Below are 13,238 nucleotides of genomic sequence, written 5' to 3'. Positions count from 1 at the left end.
AGTCAAAAAAGCAAACAAAAAGAAGCAACTCTGATAAGGATGATAATATGCACTGTCCTTGAAGTTGATTGGCCCACACCCGAGACGGCTTTCTTTAGAGCCTAGTCCCCATTGGTGTAGGGCCAGATGACACCAGAAGGCGTACAACTCAAACACAGTGCAATATCAGAGTATTGAGAGCTCGGGGTAAGCATTTACACTATGAGATCTCTTTTACCAGTGGCAAAATATGATAGTAGGTTTTTACCCTTTTAACTGGTACAAAATGCTTACCCCGAGCTCTCAATACTCTGATATTGCACTGTGTTTGAGTTGTACGCCTTCTGGTGTCATCTGGCCCTACACCAATGGGGACTAGGCTCTAAAGAAAGCCGTCTCGGGTGTGGGCCAATCAACTTCAAGGACAGTGCATATTATCATCCTTATCAGAGTTGCTTCTTTTTGTTTGCTTTTTTGACTACTTGTGTTGTGGTCATTGCAAACATGATGCCTTGAATAAAGGTGTCAGTTTTGTACCAGTTAAAAGGGTAAAAACCTACTATCATATTTTGCCACTGGTAAAAGAGATCTCATAGTGTAAATGCTTACCCCGAGCTCTCAATACTCTGATATTGCACTGTGTTTGAGTTGTACGCCTTCTGGTGTCATCTGGCCCTACACCAATGGGGACTAGGCTCTAAAGAAAGCCGTCTCGGGTGTGGGCCAATCAACTTCAAGGACAGTGCATATTATCATCCTTATCAGAGTTGCTTCTTTTTGTTTGCTTTTTTGACTACTTGTGTTGTGGTCATTGCAAACATGATGCCTTGAATAAAGGTGTCAGTTTTGTACCAGTTAAAAGGGTAAAAACCTACTATCATATTTTGCCACTGGTAAAAGAGATCTCATAGTGTAAATGCTTACCCCGAGCTCTCAATACTCTGATATTGCACTGTGTTTGAGTTGTACGCCTTCTGGTGTCATCTGGCCCTACACCAATGGGGACTAGGCTCTAAAGAAAGCCGTCTCGGGTGTGGGCCAATCAACTTCAAGGACAGTGCATATTATCATCCTTATCAGAGTTGCTTCTTTTTGTTTGCTTTTTTGACTACTTGTGTTGTGGTCATTGCAAACATGATGCCTTGAATAAAGGTGTCAGTTTTGTACCAGTTAAAAGGGTAAAAACCTACTATCATATTTTGCCACTGGTAAAAGAGATCTCATAGTGTAAATGCTTACCCCGAGCTCTCAATACTCTGATATTGCACTGTGTTTGAGTTGTACGCCTTCTGGTGTCATCTGGCCCTACACCAATGGGGACTAGGCTCTAAAGAAAGCCGTCTCGGGTGTGGGCCAATCAACTTCAAGGACAGTGCATATTATCATCCTTATCAGAGTTGCTTCTTTTTGTTTGCTTTTTTGACTACTTGTGTTGTGGTCATTGCAAACATGATGCCTTGAATAAAGGTGTCAGTTTTGTACCAGTTAAAAGGGTAAAAACCTACTATCATATTTTGCCACTGGTAAAAGAGATCTCATAGTGTAAATGCTTACCCCGAGCTCTCAATACTCTGATATTGCACTGTGTTTGAGTTGTACGCCTTCTGGTGTCATCTGGCCCTACACCAATGGGGACTAGGCTCTAAAGAAAGCCGTCTCGGGTGTGGGCCAATCAACTTCAAGGACAGTGCATATTATCATCCTTATCAGAGTTGCTTCTTTTTGTTTGCTTTTTTGACTACTTGTGTTGTGGTCATTGCAAACATGATGCCTTGAATAAAGGTGTCAGTTTTGTACCAGTTAAAAGGGTAAAAACCTACTATCATATTTTGCCACTGGTAAAAGAGATCTCATAGTGTAAATGCTTACCCCGAGCTCTCAATACTCTGATATTGCACTGTGTTTGAGTTGTACGCCTTCTGGTGTCATCTGGCCCTACACCAATGGGGACTAGGCTCTAAAGAAAGCCGTCTCGGGTGTGGGCCAATCAACTTCAAGGACAGTGCATATTATCATCCTTATCAGAGTTGCTTCTTTTTGTTTGCTTTTTTGACTACTTGTGTTGTGGTCATTGCAAACATGATGCCTTGAATAAAGGTGTCAGTTTTGTACCAGTTAAAAGGGTAAAAACCTACTATCATATTTTGCCACTGGTAAAAGAGATCTCATAGTGTAAATGCTTACCCCGAGCTCTCAATACTCTGATATTGCACTGTGTTTGAGTTGTACGCCTTCTGGTGTCATCTGGCCCTACACCAATGGGGACTAGGCTCTAAAGAAAGCCGTCTCGGGTGTGGGCCAATCAACTTCAAGGACAGTGCATATTATCATCCTTATCAGAGTTGCTTCTTTTTGTTTGCTTTTTTGACTACTTGTGTTGTGGTCATTGCAAACATGATGCCTTGAATAAAGGTGTCAGTTTTGTACCAGTTAAAAGGGTAAAAACCTACTATCATATTTTGCCACTGGTAAAAGAGATCTCATAGTGTAAATGCTTACCCCGAGCTCTCAATACTCTGATATTGCACTGTGTTTGAGTTGTACGCCTTCTGGTGTCATCTGGCCCTACACCAATGGGGACTAGGCTCTAAAGAAAGCCGTCTCGGGTGTGGGCCAATCAACTTCAAGGACAGTGCATATTATCATCCTTATCAGAGTTGCTTCTTTTTGTTTGCTTTTTTGACTACTTGTGTTGTGGTCATTGCAAACATGATGCCTTGAATAAAGGTGTCAGTTTTGTACCAGTTAAAAGGGTAAAAACCTACTATCATATTTTGCCACTGGTAAAAGAGATCTCATAGTGTAAATGCTTACCCCGAGCTCTCAATACTCTGATATTGCACTGTGTTTGAGTTGTACGCCTTCTGGTGTCATCTGGCCCTACACCAATGGGGACTAGGCTCTAAAGAAAGCCGTCTCGGGTGTGGGCCAATCAACTTCAAGGACAGTGCATATTATCATCCTTATCAGAGTTGCTTCTTTTTGTTTGCTTTTTTGACTACTTGTGTTGTGGTCATTGCAAACATGATGCCTTGAATAAAGGTGTCAGTTTTGTACCAGTTAAAAGGGTAAAAACCTACTATCATATTTTGCCACTGGTAAAAGAGATCTCATAATGTGTTGTGTGGTGTGTGTCCTGCACCTAGCCTGGCACAAGCGCTGTGGTGACATCACCGCCACTTTTTTCACGAATGGTGTCTGTTGTTGTGTCCTGCAGATGTTCATAGGAAGATGATACCTGAATCCTGTGTGACCCATGACCTTGGGGCGAGCATTCCTGCATCATCCCGTGTGATCAAAACTCTGTGAGCTGACGTGGTTCCCATGACTTTTAACCCTGACACATGCATTTGCATTGACATTTGTGACCGTGAACCCTGACTTGACGTGTAACAGACTCACTACGCTTAACCAGACTCATTGCTCATAACTCTTAAATTTGCATGTATTATTTGATTACGCTCACTTATAATTGTTTAATTCTTAATACAAGAAAACCGCTGGCTAGGCTAAATAATGAAATAATCCCAAGCCTCCTCCACGCAGTCTCTGCTGCCCCCTGGAACATATTGCTGAAGCGTGAGAGGGACGTGGAACAAATTTCCCCATGGTTTTTACTGCACGACGGTGGAAAATAACACTGTCCAAAATACTACTGTTGAGTCTCAGTGGGCTCTCATCTGGTGATGAAAAACTCCATATCTTTTTATGTTTGTGACAGCGTCAAAACTGCGGGCAATAAATGCTCTACTCCTCCGGTTGCTGAGACGATGCATCCATGCGAGAGGCAGAGCAGCATCCGCATCAAGTGCAGGCAGATGGTGGTGGCTGCGGTCAGTATTCAGGGTCAAAATAGCAAGAAGAGACGTTTTTGTCGAATTCGGTACAAAACTCAATATTTTAAGAGCCGCATTGCATATGAATACATACATTATGTCACGAAGCAGTCCGTAGAGAGCCGCATGTGTATAGTGGCCTTATATGACGACGGAGAAGGTTGATGGAGGCAACACGTATTTATTACAGATAACTTCAATACAGCAGAGTAGCGACCCTGACACTCGGAGAGGTAACGGCCTCTTCATCCGTTCTTAGCGGGGGAAGTGTTCCCCAGCTAACGCCCCACGTCAACTCCCTACTTCCCCTACTTTAGACCTTCCTCCTGAGGAGGCTAGCTAACCCGGCCCAGCTTCGGCACAGGTTCCGACCACCAGCCACACCACAAGTCCGGCCCTTAGAAGGACATCGGCCCTCGCGGCTCTGGGGTCGCACCACTGGCTTGCTCTGCCCGGCCCTCAAAAGGACAGCGGGTCAGTGGAGTCCCAGGGTCTAGCTAGCTGGCCTTCAGTCTTCACTGGTTCTTCGTCTTGCTGGGTCGAACTGCCTCTCTGCTCTCCGGGTCCCACCTTTTATACGATTTCCCACCGAGGGGCGGGTTTCTGTGGGATCACATAGGCCTCCCAGCCCCCTCCCCTCAGGAAGCCTGGCCAGAGTTGACACTATCACCCGCACCGGTAAATATTGTAAGTCGGCCGGTTCGGCGTGTGTGTGCATCAATACCACCACCACACATGCGGCGCCGGAGCCATAGGTTGTTGCCTTCCCCGGTCCATGGTCTATCCACTGCTTGAATATCTATCCTACCGACATCTTCATCTCTCACAGTCATTATTCATCTCACTACTGCGCATAAGCTAAATTCTGCCTCACAGGAAGATAACATTCGAGTTAATGCCACCCCCTCCTTGAAATGGAATAAACGCGACATACTGTTTTCACGCTTGGTACGAGCACTATCCCTAGTATTGCCAATTGGATACTTCCTAGCAAAATGCATGTTGGAAACCGTTACAAAATCCATGCTTTTGCATGACCTTTTTGTCCTTTTAAGTAGTTTTTGTATTTACCCAAAATGTATCCAATTGCACTATCTCTATCGTCGTGAGACGTGTGAGAAAATGATCCGTAAGCGGATATCACAGCTACCTGTCTGGATCGCTTCAAGTGACCTGGCACAAACAGTAAGGAACAGCACTTTCCCACCTGCTCTGCCATTTAAGAGTCATGTTTGTTGCATGACGGTCAAATAGCCATTTTTACATTCTCAAAGCTGCAATTTAGCCAAATTAAGTGCACGTTTTTACACCACGCACCCACCACCACTACCTCCCGGGGCAGGAGATGGCGAGCGACGAATTGAAGGAAACCCGCCGCTCGTTGATGGAGGTGGCGCTGCGGGCGCACCAGCTGCAGGCCGTTGCAGCCACGGAATCCGACCTGTGGCCCTGCCCAAAGTGTGGCATCACTCAAATGCACGTACTCGCAGGTGGGCAGCAGCATGCAGGCACTCAGTAGTATGTATATGCGCACCTGCGCACATACGTAAACGGCTATACGTGCTCGGTCGAATTGCAAATCCCTACGTGCACAGCCGTATGCAGGGTTGAGCATGGAAAGTTCTTGGATTGGATGATCACCGTGCATAAACATCGGTGTTATAGGCTTCTGCGAGTCTATATTGTGAGCAGCAGAGGGCCAGTGCAGCAAAGTCCATGGTATATTGTATTATTATGCTACCACATCGTATGCTACCTGCCTTGGCCAACCTGCATTCATCAGTGTAGTGAACTAGGCAAATAACCCCCATGACCAGCACGACGTCAGGAGGCCCTCATCCAGAAGTGGATTGACAAAAGGTACGCATGTAGATACACATACTTGTATTCTCATCAGGGCTGTCCTCTCCTCCCCCTTAACTTGTATTTAAGAGCTTGCATCTTGAATCCCTGCCTCACTTGATGCAGCAAATCTGGCTGTGACGGTCCCACCTGATGGCGGAGACTTGTGTTGCCTCCGAAACGTCGTTATTTATTATTTTATTTTTTATTAATTTTAATTTCATTTTTTACCTACGTGACTTTACCGAAAGAACTAAGAGTATACTGTCCTGCACTGATGATTTATAACGAGGGTGATACTTGTTAGCAAAGTTATCGCATGTGTAGTTCAGCAGGGTTAGGGGTTACCACCCTCGGTGACGGTCGCTGTGTATTACAGGTGAAGAAGAAGCTAGGCCTGTTCGTGCCCATGACGACCTACGCCTTCTGCATCTCCTGCGGGCACTACTGGAAGGTAAATCCATCTCAAATTCCTACTCTACCGCCCGTATGCGAGTGTGTGCAGCAGTCATTACAGTATTGAGTGCTAAAGTGTCATTGGTGCATAAATAACATGTATTCGTCATTATTTGTTTCTCCATAAACCACGGTCCGGGTATAGTATACCCGCGAAAGGCCAAAACTAACCCCTGCGATAGCTAAATTGGTGGACAAAGAGGTTGCCCGCGATAGATCTAAGTCGCGAAAGATAAACCCACGGTATTCAAGGGTCTCCTGCAACTCTGAATACAGTCCTGACATGAACCCCAAATACAAGACAATGCCTGGGTCAATTTAGGAACTACGCACCTGGCTGTGTCTCCACGGCGCATGTGTTTTAACCCCACAGTTTCCCGTGAGCACAAATAGAGACGGAAACCCCTACACTGCTTTAATATCTCGTTGTACAATGCAAGCCGTTAGCTGGTGTCGCTGTTGGCGATTTCAGCAGTTTGATTCCCACAACACCTCCTCAGCGGGTTGCGCAGAAAATGACCAGAGTACACCAACTGCTGTAAAATGGACATTAAACACAATGTGACATTTGTTAGAGCAAGTTGTCTTATGCTGGTATGCATGTGTTGAGTAGTAGACGGAGGTACTCGGAGACGGAGGTGAGTTAGGGGCTTCCGCCAGGGTTTATTAACACATATCACTATCCCTGGTTCCCTCTTTACCCCTTCTACTATCCCCGTTCCTCCAGTGACCCCGCTTACGTCACGGGGTCTCCCTTAAATACCCTAGGAGGGGTGACGTCACGTGCACTGCCCAGCGCGTGCGACCCCACGTCCCGTGATGTCACCGCACCGGACAGCGCACACGACGCCACCACTCTCCTCTACTCCTCTACACATGTATGTGTATGTTGATCTTCTTTCACACCATACGTAGCCAACCACGCTAATCGGAGGTGCTGGTGTTGTGGCCTGAAGTATAACACTTAAACTAAATAAACTTAACTTGTTCTTCCATAATCATCTTCAACAAGGACCAATCCACTGCTGGATCAAATCCTTCCCAAGCTGTTGCGATATATCCTCACAGTCCTGTGATGTAACAATCCACTTGGCACATGCACACGAGCTGATTTCATCACATCATCTCCGCCGTGAACGTTCTCGTTTGCACGTTTCTTCTGTGTGGCCGTGATTCCATTGGTATTCTTTACCATCAGCCATCATCCTTCTAGTGATGTGTTCATCCCAAGTCCTTTTTCTTGTTTGTCTCAAACCTGTGTGTTGTCTAATCCACGTGCTACTCTTCTTGTTGCTCAATGTAATTCAAAGCGTGGCCATGAAATCCAAGATCTCCTTTGCAAAGGGGACTCCGTGTTGGTTTAGAAAGAAGATTACATTTTAAGGAACACCAGACATGCAACTTCATCAGTAATTTGTATAGAGATTTCGACACCAATGAGAGTGAAATCAAATAGCGTTGTTTAATTCGCAGTGAAATAGAACAAATGTTGCCAACTTGATCGAGCCATAACAGTACGCTTTACATATTAAGAGGGGGGAAAAACCCCGAAATAAAAGCAGTGCTTCACACTCATACAGTTGAGCAATCGAGTCGGATCCATCTACAGTTATCCGTTGTTGTTCTTTGTGTAGAAAATGAGTAAATATGTTTCTTTGTTAAAAAGTGATGAACCAGCACAAAGCAGCCTTTTGACAGGAAGTTCTAGAGCAAGGTTACGCATGAATCGAGAAAATGAAAAGCCTCTCTCGAGACCCACCTGCTGTTTCTGGTGCTGGAGAAAGAGCTTTGTAAAATATTTCTGTGTGTGTGCATGTGTAGCAAGTGGTGGTGTAGTGATTCAATGTTGCACTATGGTCCCACCCACCCGGATTGAATTCCTCATCCTGCACATCACCAGTCGCAGTCGTTATGTGAACAAGGTCTGGGTCTCCCCAGCCTGGCCTAAAATGAGCACCAAGGGTGCAGTGATGGGATGCAGCATTTTCAGTACTGGATGTGGCGGTAAAAATGTGACTACGCATTCAGCACCGAGTGAAATGTGCGCTGTGTGATTGTGTGCATGTGTTTTATATGACACAAGCATTCATGTATTAATATGACATGCAGTTATATGCACACTTAGCCCTTATAAAGTCTGCATCAACACAGTTTTTTAAAACATTGGCGAAATGGAACGATAGAAAATACTCACTGGGAAATAATACTTTTATGTTACATTGTCTTCCTGATCAGGAACAATTACGATCATCAGTCACACGTCAGGATCGGTGGACTGAAAAAATCCAGGTGCAATGGGATTTCTTGTTGGGAAATTGGTGGAAATAGCACCAATTCCCAGGGGTGGTGGCCTGCTGTGTGTGTTTCGTGCCACGCTAATATAAATTAGCATTGGATTCAGCAGCATCGTGCACACACCAAACACTCAGCATTTAATTTTGTTGTTGCACATAATTTTTTTTAAATCTTTGTATTAAGTTGAATTTGATTTTCCAAAGTCAGCCAGCCAGTTCAGTACATTTAATGTTGAGCCAAATTTGGGAAACCAAATGTCATGCCATTTTGTGCAGAGAACCTGGTTTTATCTTAGCTGGCTTACAATCATTCAGACCCATTATCTCAAGAACGTCGCCTCAGCACTTTGACATTGGGATTATATTCCTCCAGATCAAGATGTCATCTTGGCCAAAGCCATTGATACCACCACACCTCTCGTCAACGCTTTCTACCCTCTTGCCAGATCCCACAGCTGCTGTGCAGCAGACACACGATCTGACCTTAAAGATGGACGTTTTTCAACCTTTCCAATTAGCTCATTGTTATGGGGGACTTGCGATTACGGTATACCATGCATAAAAATGCTGTTTGTTGTTAAGTTACCTGGATGGCTGTAGTGGGAATCAACAATATAGATTATGCATGTTCACTTACTGAGTGTCAGGATAATTGCCCCCCCCCCCCTCGACACAGCCACGTGTGCTTTAGGTCCCATTTTTAATTAACTATAAAGTGACCTAAATTACACAACTTTTCATATGTGTGTATCAGGCGACATGTCTATCACATGTTAGTCATATAGTCCATGTTGCAAATTACATTGTACATAACCTCATATTTGAGCTGCCATTAATAGGCTGTTGAATTTAACTTCAGAACATTATCCGATTATAGTAAAGTATGGTTCGGAATAACTTCCTCGGAACAACATCTTCAGCGACACATCCGACAGAACTTTCATCTCAGTAGGGGGCCTCGGGCTCATAGAGCATCAGCCAATTCCACTGAATTGGAATCCGACACATTCTAAGACAGCACACATTAAACACAATCAACACTAATAGATGCACTTTCGACTACGACTGAGCTCTAGTCGATCACACAAAAGTTTAGAGAACGAGATATAAACACGGATGGACTCAAGCTTATTACTTTATTATTCATTATGGGCACCCTTAACGTCAATACTATATAGATATTTGATTATTACACAAAGGTAGGGCATTTAAAATGAGCTTAACGTTCGAGTAAGTTTGTATAAAATGTGTTCGGTATCTCGTTCTCAAAAAATGAGACCGCTAGGCGCTCATTGTAGAGACTGTGCATGTACATACTGGAGATATATCCAAGTAGAGTACATTTTTTTGTACAGCCGTATTTAAAAAAAAACGCAGATATTACAGCATGGAAAATATCTTTCCAAAAAAATGTAGTTCGTAACTCACTGAGTAACTTAAGTGAAAACGTATGTAAAGTAACTGACACCTATCTCAATGATTCAAGCACCAGCCAAAGAATGATTGCAGAGAGCATTTTGCTTGTTGCCGATTGGCTAGATGAATAACCTGGACCCACAATGCACCGCTCGTTACAGTGTTGTACGGTCTTGGGTCAAAGACAAGGATAGACACATGCATTGATCTCTCTTTGCCCCGCACAGCACATTTGGCATCACTGTTGACTTTGCCGATCTAGTGCTTCAGGTATTAGATAAAACAAATGTACAAAATCATTGCGGTGGTTTTTCGTGGCCAATCTATTCAACAGCATATGACCATCTTGCAAACGAGATATAAAGGGTGATCTATTTCTCGATCATCGTCAGCCTTAATCAATCCACTTCTTGATGAAGGCCTCCCCTAGTTTCCGCCACCACCTCACGATACCCCACCAAAGTCATAGGGATACATTTATTTCAAAGCCTCGACAAGCCTCCCACCAATCTCTACACACTTAATAAACAATCCACATACACGCAGTTTTCGTTGTGACCCGACAAGAAAAAAAAATGTAGTGTGGTTATACCAGTTGACACACCGGCGTCATGCAAATGTTCAATCTCGGCCAGTCCAACATACAAACGTCTCAACCAGCCACATTCTTCACAAGACCAGGGTCATTGGCAATCAGTGGGGGGCATCGATAAATGAATCAACCTGTACTATAGACCAGCAGAGTCAACGTGAAGAAATAAAGAAAATGTGCCCATAACAGACTATGTGGGCTCTAAATTGAGATGTTCCCTTCACCCTTGTTAAAGGTCAAGGTCACTTGGAACGAAAACAAAGACGGTTTTTTTCATCATCGTTTTTCTATTGCGATTCAATAAATCGAAAACATATTTTGCAGGATATCGCCGATCTCGAAAATCCGCCTCAACTATAGCCTCGGCTTTCCCCCGCGTCAAAAGACGTTCACACGTACTTGCTCTCGAACTTAAAAGTTGAAACCGACCTAAAGGGCAGACTGCAACTTCATAAAACTCTCTTAACTGAACTGTTTGCTTTGTGGAAAAGCGAATACATTTCAAAATAAATGTTACAAAGTTCATCATATATTGTATATGTTTCTTTTTATGTTTTTTTTTGCTTTCGGTGTTTCTATACACAAGCAAAACAAATGAAGATTAATTGAGGTCTCGTCTACCAGACTCTGAATGACTTGTGATGTTCGTCGAACAGACTCTGACCTTGGTCTCACAGACTGAATGACTGACCTTAGAACAAATTCATGCTGACGACCACTTCAATTGAACACACAATTAGTGGTAAACACTATGTTAACAAAACTGCTAACGTTGCCATATTCGATAGAATGCACGCGACTCATACAGTATGTAATTATGTTTACAGTGTAATAAAAATAAAACTTTACAGTTAAAGTACACAATGTACTTTACACTGTTACATTAAATGTAATACTCGCCGATGGGTTTTTAATGTACCGCGTCTTGTTCAGCATGATGTTCAAACAATGCATGGCACAACCCATTTGAGACCTACACATCGCAACTATAAAAAAACTAAGCATGAGTCAAATGTAATGCTGTTTTATAAATAGTTGAGTTCCATAACACTCCCCGACTTAGCACATAATCAGACCGAACTGAAGATGTAGACACCAAGGTGCACTACCACAGGCGGGACTGGCCACAGCAGACCGAGTTCTCTGTGGGGAGGAACAATCTCGAAAAACGACTCGCTTCTAAATCTTTTGTAGACATGTTTGTATTACTTTAGTATAAATACATGTTCATTTTTATTCATATGTTGTTTTTTTCTGACTTTATGTGAACGAAATTACACAAATTCGCCCGTTTTCTCATTGAAAATAGGTAAATTTCTAAATATCACTGTCCTAGTCACAAAAGCAAAGTTTGTGGGGAATAATATCTATTATCTATACTTTATAGGCATAAGCAATTACGAAATAACACTTACTACCCTGGAACAAAAATTGTGTTAATAGTGTTATTAGTATTGATATGCATGGCAATACATTCTTACGAATACGTCCCATGGGGGAGACTGATCCTTGCCATAGGAATATCGATTTTTTTCACTACTACTAAATGGACATTCGTGCATATGGCAATATGTTCAGCAGCTAAATCCCAATGTCGTATTTTACCTTAACTACAGTAGATAGGTCGATATGTAGTGATTTACCAATTTTGATATTCCATTTTTTGTCAATAACTAGTTCCTTCTTGATTTAAAGCTTTCGTGACTGCAGGAATCCATGCTTTCCCACCTGATGATGGACGCTTGTGTGTTGCGCCCGAAACGTCGTGATTTATTTTATTCTATACCTACGTGACTTTACCGAAAGAACCAAAGAGTATTACTAGTTCCTGTTAGTCTTTTATTTGTCTTGTATTCTCTCTAATCTGGTTTGACCTATTAGCTTGAAGATGGAGCTTACTTTCAGCCAGGTTTGTTTGGGTCAGCGGCCAATAGAAATGTCTTCACCCAGCACACCACATCCAGTATCCCTCTCGCTATGGCTGTGGATATTGCTCATCTGCCACCTAATCCAGTCTTCTATTAGTAACCCAGAAAATATTTGAGAAATTACGCTCTGCCTAAACGTACTTTAATTGTAAATAATAGATTGTACGATGCATGATTCAATTAATATATTGTGACCGTTTGAATATATTTTAACCAATGAATTGTTGCATGCTTGCTGTGTAGAATACCGTACTGTCGAAGAGTGTGGTGTAAGTAAAATAATATACATTGGTGGCATTACGCTATATGTTGCTTCATAGCATATAGGTGCAGCCCACGTCCATATATTTGGGTTTGCGTTACACCCTGCACAATGGCAGAAGGCAGACGTCACACTTTGTTCAATAGATGCTGTTCGCAATAAAATATGTCAAACCCACATCTTGGCATAACAAAAAAACCTCCAAATGTTCACAATGGGATATTACACGGTCATAAAATCCACGTCTCTTTTTTTCAGTTCTTAGAAACATTCACGGCACTGGTGTGTTTTCGGGTTCAACAGCGTGTTCGCCATGATGTCCGACATTTCGTTTCAGGTGCTGGGAGCTTGTACACGAACTGAATGAATGTTTGACGTATTGCTCCATGTGCTGGGAGTTTCTTCGTTTCCCGACATCATGTCGAACAACATGCAGTACAACCCAAAAACACATCAGGGGGCTATACAGCACAAGCAGAAAAACTTAAGTAGCAGTAAAGTTTATACAAATATTTTGATGTTGGCACCAAACGTAATGTTTTGGCACAGTTTTCACGAGGTGAAGAAAATTAACACTTAACGTGAAGGAAAATATATATTTTATTTTGCAGCCCCAGTTAGAGATCTCAATGT

The sequence above is a fragment of the Lampetra fluviatilis genome, chromosome 23 (assembly GCF_964198595.1).
Source record: "Lampetra fluviatilis chromosome 23, kcLamFluv1.1, whole genome shotgun sequence".
Taxonomy (NCBI): domain Eukaryota; kingdom Metazoa; phylum Chordata; class Hyperoartia; order Petromyzontiformes; family Petromyzontidae; genus Lampetra; species Lampetra fluviatilis.
This window is presented reverse-complemented; position numbering follows the sequence as displayed.